Below are 15070 nucleotides of genomic sequence, written 5' to 3'. Positions count from 1 at the left end.
ATTAACAGTAAACAAACGCATTAAACAAAAGGTGAATGGAGATCCAAATAATCAAAACATAGCCTACTACAGTGAGATGCAGAATGCACAGCTCTCTTGCCAAACAAATAGGCCTATAGGCCGGTTTCAGAAAATCATGCAGCTCATGAGAACAGCAACACGTTGTGATATGGCACACTACACTCCTGCGGATAAAACTTGACCCACGTAATCAATTAAGCAATGTCAGCCTACCACAAACATGTTTCCAGAGTATTGAGATTACATGTATTATGTACAGTGGCAAGAAAAACTATGTGAACCCTGGAATTACCTGGATTTCTGCTTAAATTGGTCATACAATTTGATCTGATCTTCATCTAAGTCACAACAATAGACAAACGCAGTCTGCTTAAACTAATAACACACAAACAATTATACGTTTTCATGTCTTTATTGAACACACTGTGTAAATATTCACAGTACAGGGTGGAAAAAGTATGTGATCCCGTGGATTTAATAACTGGTTGACCCTCCTTTGGAAGCAATAACCTCAACCAAGCGTTTTCTGTAGTTGCGGATCAGACCTGCACAACGGTCAGGAGGAATTTTGGACCATTCCTTTTTACAAAGCTGTTTCAGTTCAGCAATATTCTTGGGATGTCTGGTGTGAACCGCTCTCTTGAGACCTTTCCACTGCATCTCAATCGGGTTGAGGTCAGGTTGAGGTCAGCGTATTTTCTTCTGTTGAAGCCATTCTGTTATTGAATTACTTCTGTCTTTTGGGTCGCTGTCCTGTTGCATCACCCAACTTCTATTGACCTTCAATTGGTTGACAGATAGCCTAATATTCCGCTGCAAAAGTATTGATAAACTTGGGAATTCATTTTTCTGTAGACAATAGCAAGCTGTCCAGGCCCTGAGGCAGCAAAGCAGACCCAAACCAAGATGCTCCCTCCACCATACTTTACATTTGGGATGAGGTTTTGATGTTAGTGTGCTGTGCCATTTTTTTCTCCACACATAGTGTTGTGTGTTCTTTCCAAACAACTCAACTTTAGTTTAATCTGTCCACAGAATATTTTGCCAGTAGCGCTGTGGAACATCGCTTTAGTATTTTACGTGTCGTAGACTCGTCAACAGAGATGTTAGCATGTTCCAGAGATTTCTGTAAGTCTTTAACTGACACTAGGATTCTTCTTAACCTCATTGAGCATTCTGCGCTGTGCTCTTGCAGTTATTTTTGCAGGATGGCCAGTCCTAGGGAGAGTAGCAACAGTGCTGAACCTTCTCCATTTATAGACAATTTATCTTACCATGGACTGATGAACATCAACTCATTGATTAGACTCCAGGTTAGCTGACTCCTGACTCCAATTAGCTTTTGGAGAAGTCATTAGTCTAGGGGTTCACGTACTTTTCTGACCTACACTGTACATTTTTAAACGATGTATTCATTAAAGACAAGAAAAATACAATAATATGTGTGTAATTAGTTTAAGCACCCTGTGTTTGTCTATTGTTGTGACTTAGATGAAGATCAGATCAAATTGTATGACCAATTTATGCAGAAATCTAGGTAATTCCAAAGAGTTCACATACTTTTTCTTGCTACTGTACTTGTTATTCTCTGAAAATATTGTCACCTTTTTGGATCCTCACCAGTTGCATCCCTGTTTTAATATAATAGTACTACCTATATAAATATTGTTTTAGTGGGGGGGGTGGGGGGGGGGGGGGGTAGAATAGAGTGGATTTGGGCCATTGCTGGGCCGACCGGGCCGGAACCCGGCTGCCGGCTAGCAGTTTTAAATCTGGCATGCAGGAACCAGGCAAGATATGAGCCAGATGTTTGTGCTATCTGGGTGGTGGTGCAGTTGTGGGAGATGCCTTACCTATACCAACAGACATTGGCAGAGGTCGGCTGTCGAGAATGGGACCAGGTAATATGTGTTGGAGACTTTCTTCAGAATGCCCAGGATCAACTGGAAATGAAGTGCCACACGACGGGCCAATGGGAAGCTCTCTGAAGCGTAAGTGTTTTGGCTAATATTACTCACAGGTTATTTATATTACTTTCCAAGATTAAAATAAATTGCCTACCTAATGACATCCTTCCAACTGTGTTTTCGAGTGTCCTGCCTATACCCCATAATGTAACTGGCTACTGTCGGCCCTTTCAAATTTGTTTGACAATGATGGCTAGGTGAACAGTGTATAGAACGAGTGGATGCGCGCCATAGAAATAGACTGTATGGGATGCACACTCCGTAATCTGGGTCTACATAAAATAATGTATATTACCGAACAGTGTAAGAAGTATAAATCCTTACTGCTCCTGTTAGTTGCTCATCTGCTAAATTACCTAAATGTAAATGTGTTGTGCCATCATCAATATGGCTGATAAATGAATATGCAATTTCCCTGGGCCTGTTATATTTTATGTTGTATAGGCCTAGGCCTATTGTCTCTCCAGACAATATACTGGTCTCTTATCAGATCACCCTGGAGTGGATGCTGAAGGGAGAACATCTAGGTCAAGGCCAACAATGGGTTCTCCCAGCCTCTGTGGTGGCAGCAATTCCATCTAACTACCCTGACCCCAACAGCAGCTACAATGGATTCCAGGAAGTTGGAGGCTCATTACTTCTTATACTAATAATATTTTCAGAAATACAATTGTAGTAAAAAAAAATGTAATAACCAATGTAATGTTATTATAAAACATAAAACAACAATTACTCAGTTACTATGCCATTCACACTGTCATTCAGCATTAGTTAGACCAGAGATTTACAAACATATTCTTGGAGATTAACCGTCTTTTAGGTTTCTACTCCAACAGGTGAGCTTGATTAGGGTTGGGTTGGATTGAAAACCAATAGGACGGTAGCTCTCTGGGTACAAGGTTTGAGAACAGTGGAGTTGTGCAAAACACAGGGAAGATCCCAATTGCATACTCTTGCGTCCTCTCTCAAAACTCATTGGATGAGAAAGCCACAGGACCTCATGCAATGGAATGTATTTTTTGTGATGTCAGTTGAGTTGATTCACCAAATTACAGCACAGACTTCCTGCTTTTATTTTATGCTTTTACTTACTGCTTTGCTCCTATGGTGTGATAATGTTGTGAGAGAGCAGAGATGTCTGAGAAGCATACTTTAATTGGCAAGTCCACCAACACAGGTATGGCACAATCAAAAAAGTACAACACCCTCGACAACAGAGAACCCGTACAAACACACGGAGGATCAAACAAAGTTCCGACAATAACACTCTTATGAAACCGCGAAAACAAAGAATGGCATAAAAATCCGGATGGAGGCGGTGAAACTCTCTCAGCATAGATGGGTCCAATACGTCCTCCACCGGAACCCAGCATCTTTCCTCCGGACTGTACCCCTCCCAATCCACGAGGTACTGAAGGCCCCTCACCCGACACCTCGAGTCCAGTATGGACCGAACTGCATACGCCGGCACCCCCTCGATGTCCATGGGGGGCGGAGGAACCTCCAGCACCTCAGCTTCATCACCGGCCTGAGGAGAGACACATGAAACAAGGGGTTAATACGGTAATAAGGGGGAGCTATAACCTATAACACCTCGTTTATTCTCCTCAGGACTTTAAACGGCCCCACAAACTGCGAACACCGGGGCCTCGCTGCGGTGGCGGTCAGCACTTGCCTTCTGCCGCCCTTCGGCCCGTTTAAGGTACCCGTGGGCGGCCTCCCAGGTCTCCCTTGAGCGCCTCACCCAAACATCCACCACAGGAGCCTCAGACTGGCTCTGATGCCATGGTACCAGAACCGGCTGATAGCCCAACACGCACTGGAAGGGCGATCGGTTCGTAGAGGAGTGGCGGAGTGAGTTCTGGGCCCTCTCTGCCCATGGGATATACTTCGCCCACTCCCCTGGCCGGTCCCGCAGAAACGTACCCACATCCTGGTTCAGTCTTTCCACCAGCCCATTACTCTCAGGGTGAAAACCCGAGGTAAGGCTGACCGAGACCCCCAAACGTTCCATGAACACCTTCCACACCCTGAGCGCACACCGAGCAGGAGGACACATAAACTCTCACGTCCTTGGCTAAAGTGGACCACCAGTACTTCCCACTAAGACATTGCACCGTCCTACCGATCCCCGGATGACCAGAGCAGGGAGACGTGTGAGCCCACCAAATCAGCCTGTCCCAAACCACCAGCGGAACGTACACCCGTCCAGACACTGTGGTGGAGTAGGCTCTACACGCAAGTCCACCTCCCACCTCACCGGTGCCACCAGACAAGGCCGGGAGGATGGGAGTAGGATCGATGGCCCGCTCCTCCTTATCATACAGCCGGAACAGGGCGTCTGCCTTAGTGTTCTGGGAGCCTGGTCTATAGGAGATGGTGAACCTAAATTGTGTGAAAAATATAGCCCACCTTGCCTGACGAAGGCTCAGTCTCCTCGCTGCCCGAATGTACTCTAGATTACGGTGGTCAGTCCAGATGAGAAAAGGTGTTGAGCCCCCTCAAGCCAATATCGCCACACATTCAGGGCCCTGACAACAGCCAGCAACTCCCGATCCCCCACATCATAGTTTCGCTCCGCCGGGCTGAGATTCCGCGAAAAGAAAGCACAGGGGCGACGCTTCGTACCCAAGCGCTGTGAGAGCACGGCTCCAATCCCAGCCTCGGAAGCGTCCACCTCCACTATGAATGCCAAAGAGGGATTCGGATGCGCCAGCACGGGAGCCGAGGCGAAAAGAGCCTTCAGGCGACCAAAAGCCCTGTCCGCCTCAGCCGACCACCCCATTAGAGCCCTCTGTTGCCACGAAATCCTGGGGTTGTGACGGGCCAACCAGGGTATCCCCACCGGAAACGCAGGAGAATCAATGAGGAAGAGACTAATTCTCTCCTCATGACCCTCCTGCATAACCATGCCCAGTGGAGCCGTGGCCTCCCTAACTAACCCAGACCCTAATGGTCGGCTATCTATGGCGTGCACTGGGAAGGGTTTGTCAAGCTGAACAAGGGGGATCCCTAACCTATGCGCTAAACCGCGGTCAATAAAATTCCAAGCTGCGCCTGAATCTACTAGCGCCTTATGAGGGGAAAATTCAGGAAAAAAATCAACACTTACATGTGACCAACAGGGGGCTCTGGATGAGCCTGGTGCCGACTCACCTGAGGTGTCCGAGTGGTGCTCGGCCTGGCGTCTCGACTCCCTGAAGGATACCTCCAGCACCGGTCAGCAGTGTGCCCTCTATGACCACAGCTGGTACAGGAAAAGCCCCCTCCTCCGGTCGCCCTCCCTGCAGCACCTCCTAGCTCCATGGGCGTTGGAGTGGAGGGGCTGGGGGATGAAACTGACAGGACCCGAAGTTGTTCAACCGAATGCATGTCTATCAGCTGGTCCAAGGAGAGGGTGGTGTCTCTACAGGCTAGCTCCCTACGGAAGTCCTCGCGCAAACTGCACCTATAGTGATCGATCAGGGCCCTGTCATTCCATCCCGCGCCAGCGGCCAAGGTCCGGATCTCTAGCGTGAAGTCCTGAGCACTCCTCTTCTCCTGCCTTAGATGGAACAGCCGTTCACCCACCGCTTGGCCCTCAGGTGGGTGGTCGAACACGGCCCGAAAGCGGCGGGTGAACTCTGGGTAGTGGTCCCTCACCGAGTCAGGATCGTTCCATACCGCGTTGGCCCACTCCAGGGCTTTGCCTGAGAGGCAGGAGACGAGGGCGTTTACGCTCTCACCTCCCGACGGAGTCGGGTGAACGGTTGCCAGGTATAATTCCATCTGGAGTAAGAACCCCTGGCACCCGGCCGCCGTTCCATCGTACTCCCTCTGGAGTGCTAGTCGAATACCACTGGACCCAGGCAATGAAGGAGAGGGTTGTAGTACTGGTTGGGGTGTGGCAGATGGCGGTGTGGGAAGGCCACCTCTCTCCCATCTTTCCATGGTCGCCATGACCTGATCCATCGTGGTCCCCAGCCGGTGTAGCACTGCCGTGTGGTGTTGAACACGCTTCTCCATAGATATTGTGAGGGTGTCCGCTCCTGCTGACTCCATCGACAGGGTGCGGGATTCTTTGATAATGTTGCATTTAGGAGGTAGGTGAAGGAGAGCAGAGATGTCTGGAAAGCGTACTTTAATTGGCAAGCACAATCCAAAAAGTACAATGCCCTCGACAACAGAGAACCCGTACAAACGCACGGAGGAACAAACAAAGTTCCGACAATAACACTCTTATGAAACATTGAAAACAAAGAATGGCATAACCTCACCGAGCACATCACAATGAAAGAATAATCCCGCACAAACCTCGGCAGGCAACAGGGTAAATATATACACACAGAAATGAAAGCAAATGAAACCAGGTGTGAAAAAGAACCAAAGACAAAACAAACAGAAAAAGAAAAAGGGATCGGTGATGGCTAGTAGACCGACGACGCCAAGTGCCGCCGCCCGAACAGAGAGATGAACTACCTTCGGTAGAAGTCGTGACATATGGGCACACTCATAGCAGAAAATAATGTACTATTTCTTATCAGTAACCTTATAATGAAGAAGGGAATTGCATCACAAAGCTAAATAAACTAAACAGGGGGGGCGCAAATAATCTCTGCCCTGAATGACGGGTCATCACTGGATTGCTTCAACACAGCTTTTCTCTACCATCTACAGTATACTTCATAAACTATAAATGTTGTTGTATCCCCATTCATTTCAATGGCGGAATGCCGGCTTCAAAATTCTAGACTGAAATCACTACCACAGAACTTTCATGTACTCACTCTAGCCTACTATAATAGCCCACTATAACCCACTATAATAACTACACACCTACAACGCACCCCAAAATAGGTCACTATAACTAACCCATAGCCTATGACAACCCTATTACTACCATTAGTACTAACACCATCACTACTGCCATCACTACCACTGCTACTACTATTCCACAACCATAAATACTTCAAGACTAGCAAGCACACACATTTACTTCAGGAAATGTCCTTTTCTAAAAAAGCAAAGCACAACTTTAGAAATAGTTCATTCTTATTATTAGCACTAAAATGGTTAAAGCTACCAACACCATAACAACTTTAAAACGTGCAGTCTGACTGTCCTCTGTGTGCTTGAAAAAACCTAAACGTTTTGATCCTAATTATACTTTTAACACTACAACCATATTTCCATAAATCAATGAGCCTAGACTGGGCATTTCAATGGGCCTAGACTGGGCATTTCAATGGGCCTAGACTGGGCATTTCAATGGGCCTAGACTGGGCATTTCAATGGGCCTAGACTGGGCATTTCAATGGGCCTAGACTTGAATGGTATAAATTCGGGTCATAACTAGTCTACAATTTGTTTTTACAAGAAACTCCATTCAAACTTTTAAACGTGCAGACTGGTCTGTAACAGTGTGCTTGTATACAGCTTTTTGATACCATTTATACTTTTTGAACTAGAACCATTTTATATCTCCATAAAAGCTCCATAGGCTTGAGTGGGAAATATTTGGATTCACCACTGCACTTGATCCGCTTCAGCTACAAACACCAACCCAACGCTGACGCGTGCAGACTGACTCAACATAGATTGCTTCAACACAGCTTTTCTCTATCATTTATTCTTTATAAACTATACTGCTTGTTGTATCCCCATTCATTTCAATGGCGGAATGCAGGCTTCGCCAAACTGAAATCACTGCCACAGACCTTTCAGAATGTTAAAACTAAAACATTTTCAGAGTTTAAATACACATTGTATGGCATAGGTTAATATAGTAACCACTCTAGCCTACTATACTATCCTGCTATAACCCACTATAATAACCTACAAAACACCCCAAAATGTCTCACTTTAACTAAACCATGGCTTTGTCACACCCTGATCTGTTTCACCTGTCCTGGTGATTGTCTCCACCCCCTCCAGGTGTCGCTGATTTTCCCCAGTGTATTTATCCCTGTGTTTCCTGTCTCTCTGTGCCAGTTCGTCTTGTATGTTTCCAAGTCAACCAGCGTTTTCCTGTTCTCCTGCTTTTCGCATTCTCATTTTTCTAGTCCTCCCGGTTTTGACCCTTGCCTGTTTCTGGACTTTGTACCCACCTGCCTGACCTTTCTGCCTGCCTTGACCATGAGCCTGTCTGCTCTCTGTACCTCCTGGACTCTGATCTGGTTTTGACCTTTTTGCCTGTCCACGACCATTCTCTTGCCTACCCCTTTGGATCATTAAACATTGTAAGACTCCAACCATCTGCCTCCTGTGTCTGCATTTGGGTCTCGCCTTGTACCTTGATAGGCCTATGACAACCATATTACTACCATTAGTACTACTACCATTACCTCTGCAGTCACTACCACTACCACTACTTATTTTACAACCATAAATACTCCAAGACTCGCAAGCACACACATTTTCTTCAGGAAATGTAATTCTGTAGTTTTATAGTTATGCTGTATGTGTGAATGGTATAACTCTTTTTGAAAGATACTAATCAGCAAAACAAGAAGGACTGCTGGGGGCCAATGTTTGGGAAATACTGTATTCAGAGGCAATTTTTCCAACAGATGGCGCTATAACTGCAAAAACCTCAACATGTGGAGCATACTTCTGTAAGCCTGCCTACACATTGTAATTTCCAAGTACCACATCATCCTTGTTCACAATTCTGTGAAAAGCGAAAACATGAGGTCATTATGACGATGACCATGTGATGGGACTACTGTTTCCCTCTTTGTGTGTCAGTCTTGCATGCAGATCCTAATCCGCAGGTTAGGAAGTGCTCTGGAAATGTGTTTAGCATTCTCGCTAGACTAAAACATATTTTCTTAGTAACACACTATCGGTGTCGAGACGTATTGCACCCTTATGGAGCACATTCCCAAACCTTTGCATAAATTCCACGAAATGCATACCTCTTCTGGGTCCCTATGGAAGGGTACTCAAAATAACATGAGGAAGCAGCCTCACCCTAACTACAACAGTGGCGAGAAAGAGAGAGTGGCGAGCGAGGCGAGAGAGAGAGAGACTGCTGCATCACAGCCCAGTGACACAGAGGAGCCTTTGTGCCATCGTCATCACACTGCTGCCTCCAGCTCAGCCCAGCCAGGAGATGCTGTCTCTGTGTCACAAAAGAACACTTATTTTCTTGTCTACTTAAGAAAGAAACTGAATAGAAATCATATTGAGATGATTAAAAATAGACCGGGAAGGTTAAAGTGGGGCTCTACTTAAGATAGAAGTTGAAGAATAGGTATCAGATTGAGATGATTAAAAATAGACTGTGGTGGGGCTCCTCTGATATGACAAAATCCCTCCCCAAAGACCTCCTCCCTAAGATTGCTTTGACATGATGGGGTATTGTGTGTAGGCCAGTGACACAACATCTAAATGTAATCCATTTTAAATTCAGGCTGTAACAACAAAATGTGGAAAAATTCAAACTCTGTGAATACTTTGTGAAGGCACTGTATCTACCGCAATTACCTCGTAGCCCTAGAAAACAACTCAGTACTGATACCCTGTGTATGTAGCCTAGTTATCGTTCCTTATTGTGGATTTATTCCTTGTGTTATATCCTTTCTATTGTTTTTCTATTTTTCTCTCTGCTTTGTTGGGAAGGGCCCGTAAGTAAGCATTTCACTGTTAGTCTACACCTGTTGTTTATGTTATGATACATGTGATGAATAAAATGTGATTTGATTTAAAAATGAGTGTATAGTGCCAATGGAGCAAAGCCCATTTCTAGAGAATAAACGGAGGGAGCAACAACATTAAAACTAGCTGATGCAGCCACAGTGTTGACTCCACCCCTCCCTGCAGGCAGGAAGATGGAGGGGGGCCAGCCCCAGTGTTTCCCTGAGTCATTACCTCTCACCAGTCTGAGTCTCTGTAGTGTGAGGCTGTGAGCAAAGCAGTGCCGGGCTGGTTGTAGGGGCTGTGGCTCTCTGGAGTTCCTTCAGGCAGTCAGAGGCTGCTGTATAACGGGCCACGCTGTCACTCTGAACCCTGACACTACTGCAATTAGATGGGATCCTGTCAGTCACACAGACGTAGTTAGTCATTGAGTGTGACACTGTGGTGGTGAGCTCCTCTGTCGATGGAGTGTAATGAGAAGTCTCTGAGCAGTGAATGCTGTATCTCCATCACCCTGTCACTGGTGGAGTAGGTTAGTCCCTGAACATTGCCACAAGTGCCACTCAGTGAATATCACCAGCAACCACCAGTCGCTGCAAACACCACTGATATGTATATGACATAGATAATGAGAGATATAATGAACAAAAATATAAATGCAACAATTTCAAAGATTTTGCTGAGTTACAGTTCATATAAGGAATCAGTCCATAGAAATAAACTCATTAGACCATAATCTATGGATGTCACATGACTGGGCAGGGGCACAGCCATCGGTGAGCCTGAGAGGGCATAGTCTGGCCCAACCAATCAGAATGAGTTTTTCCCTACAAAAGGTCTTTATTACAGACAGAAATACTCCTGAGCACCCGCCTCCCCCCTCTTCAAAGCCCCTGCGAGTGTCAAGTTAACCTCAACTGAGTATGAGAAGTGTCTGTGTTCTATATGTAAATCTAATTGATTCCATTATAACAGAGGTCAGTGCTGCACCTCTACTCTTAAGTCTTGAACAAAGGTGCGAAACAAATATGGTCCCTTTAACTCACAATACCTGATACAGAGAGAAAACACACACATACTGTAATCACATACAAGCACACATACCCACACACAGAAGGTGGAGGGTAAAAGATCCAATGAGGAAGTTATACATGTGTAATAAACTAGATTTAGAAATGACTTATTTTCCCCTCAACAACAGATGTAGTCTGAAGTGCTGTTCTTCCTACTGTACAGCACACATCAAGGAGTGAAACCAGCATTGGATCCATCACTTCTCTCTACTCCTTATCCTGTACAGGTGATCAAACACAGTGCTCTCTCCATATGAGGCCAGGCTTTCTGGGACAAATATACAGTACTGTAAATCAGCTTTTCTGTGTATTCACACCCTTACACAGCTGTGATAGGCATGCTACAATACCCCAGGTGGCCTATACAGACAAACTTCAGGCTTTCATATAATATGATATAAATAGAAGCCCCCTACTGAGTTCCTCACAAAAGAGTGTTATGTGAGTCATAATGCATTGCTGTTTAAAAGTAACGATCATGATTATGGGTCAATACACAACCTGCCAACTAGACTGAGCTCTTTTTTAGTTTAATTTATTAAATTGCTATGGTGGTTAACAGGCTCATGTCACCGCCTCAGTCCACCAAAGAGCACTGACCACCAGTCGCTATTTATTTATAAGAGGACTCCATTCAACCCCTGCCTCCCTACTGTTTGCTATTTCTATCCCGGTCTCTACCCCTCTCTGTCTCTCCCTCTGTCACTGTCTCTCCCCCTCTCTGTCTCTACTTAAGTAGTTTTTTGGGGGTATCTGTACTTTACTTTACCATTTCAATTTTTTACAACTTTTACTTTTACTTCACTACATTCCTAAAGAAAATAATGTACTTTTTACTCCATACATTCACCTGACCGAGTCTGTAATACCTACACGTTTCAAGCAGACCACCATTGTCGCTGTGCCCAAGAAAGCGAAGGTAATGTGCCTAAATGATTACCGCCCTGTAGCACTCACGTCGGTAGCCATGAGGTGCTTTGAAAGGCTGGTCATGGCTCACATCAACACCAACATGCCAGAAACCCTAGACCCACTCCAATTCGCATACTGCCCCACAGATCCACAGATAACTCAATCTCAATCGCACTCCACCCTGCCATTTCCCACCTGGACAAAAGGAACACCTACGTGAGAATGCTGTTCATTGTCTATAGCTCAGCGTTCAACACCATAGTGCCCACAAAGCTTATCACTAAGCTAAGGACCCTGGGACTAAACACTTTCCTACTGCCTTTGATCTGGCCGACTCAACTTAACACAAATGCTTTGTTTGTGTTGGAGTGTGTACCTGGCTATCTGTAAATAAATAATAAATTGTGCTGTCTGGTTTGCTTGATATAAGCAATTTGAAATGATTTACTATTTTTGATTTTTATGATTTACTTTTTCTTTTACTTTTGATACTTAAGTATATTTATAACCAAATACTTTTAGACTTTTACCAAAGTAGTGTTTTCCCTATTACTTTAGTTGTTTTCTACTAAGGTATCTTTACTTTTACTCAAGTATGACAACAGGGTACTTTTTCCAGCACTGGTATTTACACCAACATACATTCATTAGTGATAACCAATCCTCAACCTCAAGTCTCTATTTTACTCACAGACAGCAGCTGTATGTATTTTCACCCTGGTCTGCACGTATGACTTCATTCAAGCCTCTGAGTCCCAGCAGGAAACCCAGAGCTAACTTCAAACCACTTCCTGTCCCAGCTTTAAACTGAGCACCTCTCTGTGTGTGTGTGTAGATTATTGACAACGTAGCATTAGAGGTAGCTAACTCGCTGTGGGTTGGGATTACCCAACGCACATTGACTCGGTACCGGTACCCCCCTGTATATAGCCTCGTTATTGTTATGTCGTTTTCTTGTGTTACTTTTATGATAACATTTTTTACTTCAGTTTATTTGGTAAATATTTTCTTAACTCTATTTCTTGAACTGCATTTTTGGTTAAGGGCTTTTCAGTAAGCATTTCATGGCAAGGTCTACACCTGTTGTATTCGGCACATGTGATTACCAGAGGAGAGAGGTTCCCTCACTGGGTTGAATAATGGATGTTTTACTGTTCTTGAGGATAAGCAGTTACCCAACAGAGTTTTGTGGAATGTGGTTTAGAGTGGGGCTCCCTTGGCAGATGTAAAATAATCTGCCTGAATCACTGTGTGTGTGCATGACTCACGAACCACAAACTGATTATCCCCCTGGGTGTGGTGGTTGAACATAAGCTACAGCATTGGACCATCAGTTGACTACACTCACAGCCCAAACTAAGAGCAGAGGAGAGCGGGACAGAGGTGAGTTACTCACAAGGCCTGATACTTGAGTAAGCCTAAACACCATAGACAGGGATCAGGCGGAGATCATTTCTACAATGCTGTACCACTCAACAGGTTTATCACAGGTCATGTTAAATATTCGCCTAGACCGGGCAAAGACTTCAATCTGGCCAAGAGTGCAATGTGAAATTGTTCACGTTTACTGTCTCTTTTGTTTTCTTTGCCTACTTCCCCTTTCTATGTAGCGTAGAGTAACTCCAATACGGGAAACAGTTGAAACTGTCTTACCTCAGTGATACCAAAACCACTCCACTGGCCACATTATGTAGTAACCATAGTCACCGGCCCAGCAAACAGCGCATTCTGGCCTGCTGATGAATTTGTCTTGCACATTCTTGGAGAAACCTGTGAAAGGGTGTGCACGTCGAGCTGTGCCCTTTGCATATAGTTACGCCCTCACCCTCTTGCTATGTCAGTTTACCATACAGAAGTCAAGTGCTTAACACTTTGCCAGATTCAATGGGGAGATACTTATGATTGAGGCTTCATTGGTAGGGTTCCAAGAACACGTGGCCGTACACCACTGGTAACACTGAAGTTCAGTGAACACATGCTTCCTGATCCTTTTCCATATCACTGTCATATGCTGTGGTTTACTTGGGTCCTGGAACACTGACACTGCACATGCTCCATGACCACATCTATGATCATTCCACCTTGGCAGCGTATCTAAGACCAATCCCAACTGTTGACACATCCGTCAGACATTGGTGCATCTATCAAGTGCATCACATTGGCATGAAAACCCATTCCTCGACATCTTGTCCTTTCAGAAAGTCTCTGGGATTCCAGCCAACCCCAGAGATGAATGGTCATAAAGAGATGAATGGTCATAAAACCTGTCTGACTGTCTCTGTCCTCCCCCTCAGGGACATGTGGCTATCAAAGGTTGTGGAGAACATGTGGTAGTAATGAAGCATGGAGAACCACAGTAGCCATTACTGCCCAATTAAACTGAAGTTAGTGTCCTAATGAAGGCCCTTGACCGAGCTCCTACTGGGAGGAGGGCGACAGAGTGCATGTGTTGACACCAACACACAAGCACACCAGCTCCTTGATCTGAGAAAATGCAAGTAAGCATGTTTCAATGTTTTTATGTGTGTGTTTTACCAGCGCTATAAATCACTTTTGCTTGTGGCATGTGGTTTGTCGACGTCACCTGACCTGTTTGACGGAAACCAGTGCTAAAACAAATACCCTAGCCTCTGCAATAGGCTAGCTCTGCAGCAGCTTTTCCACACACTGAATGAGGCCAGAATCAGTCCATAGCCAACTGACTGTATGCGGATAATTACCTCTGTTTGTCCTTAGCTCCGCCTCCTGCATGCCTCCACTTGTCCCTTTGACTTAGAGTATCACTTATTGCTTAATATCAAACCAGTGGTGTAGTGGAGGGTAAATGCAAGTAAATGCAGTTTACCCACCTTTTGTGGGAAAATGCATTGAGAGTATAGGGAAACTTTATTTTATTCAATGTGACCGGCAATCAGAGTTTACCCACCTATTTCTTACCACTTCATGACTGTATCAAACCTAGAAAGGACACTGTCCCCTTCTGTGCTGCTGAGAAAGGAAATACCCGTTGCTATCTGTTGAATAAAACAAACTAATATTCTGTTGCCCAAAACACCAGGGCCTACCCGCATCTAACACCATCAATCCCGTCTTTGTCATGATTGTAAACACTCCCTTTATTGTTGTTAATCAGCTTTAAGGGGAGAACTAAAGTATTCCTTCTATCATGCCTCCTCGGTGTCTCTCTGTCTGTCTCTAATGGAGTACTATTGCTAATCTTGTTAATTAAAGGTACAATGCAGCCATTTTTATCTCAATATCAAATCATTTCTGGGAAACAATTAAGTACCTTACTGTGATTTTCAATTAAAATGTTCAAAAAGAAAGGAAAATAGCTAAAGAGCAATTTTACAATAAATAATTTTACTAGACTGGAAGTGGTCTGAGTGGGGAGGGGAAAACTGAAAACTAGCTGTTATTGTTAGAGAGGTTTGGAACTTAACACCCGGTGATGTCACCGGGCAGGACAAACCGCCATCT

General features: G+C 44.9%; 1 long non-coding RNA gene across 2 annotated transcripts; it reads right to left on the bottom strand.

Moving 5' to 3' along the window:
* Positions 1-3125: 3125 nt before the first annotated feature.
* On the bottom strand, positions 3126-13379 carry LOC116353281 (uncharacterized). Of its 2 annotated transcripts, none has more exons than XR_004202618.1 (2): positions 13244-13379; positions 3126-3516 (listed from the first exon to the last, which is right to left on the bottom strand). It is a non-coding gene; the product is annotated as an uncharacterized LOC116353281 (long non-coding RNA). The 2 variants fall into 2 exon arrangements; XR_004202619.1 differs by lacking the exon at positions 13244-13379 and adding an exon at positions 12282-12384.
* Positions 13380-15070: the final 1691 nt, after the last annotated feature.

The sequence above is a fragment of the Oncorhynchus kisutch genome, linkage group LG14 (assembly GCF_002021735.2).
Source record: "Oncorhynchus kisutch isolate 150728-3 linkage group LG14, Okis_V2, whole genome shotgun sequence".
Taxonomy (NCBI): domain Eukaryota; kingdom Metazoa; phylum Chordata; class Actinopteri; order Salmoniformes; family Salmonidae; genus Oncorhynchus; species Oncorhynchus kisutch.
Note: the sequence above shows the minus strand (reverse complement) of the source record. Positions and strands in the feature narration are given on the sequence as shown.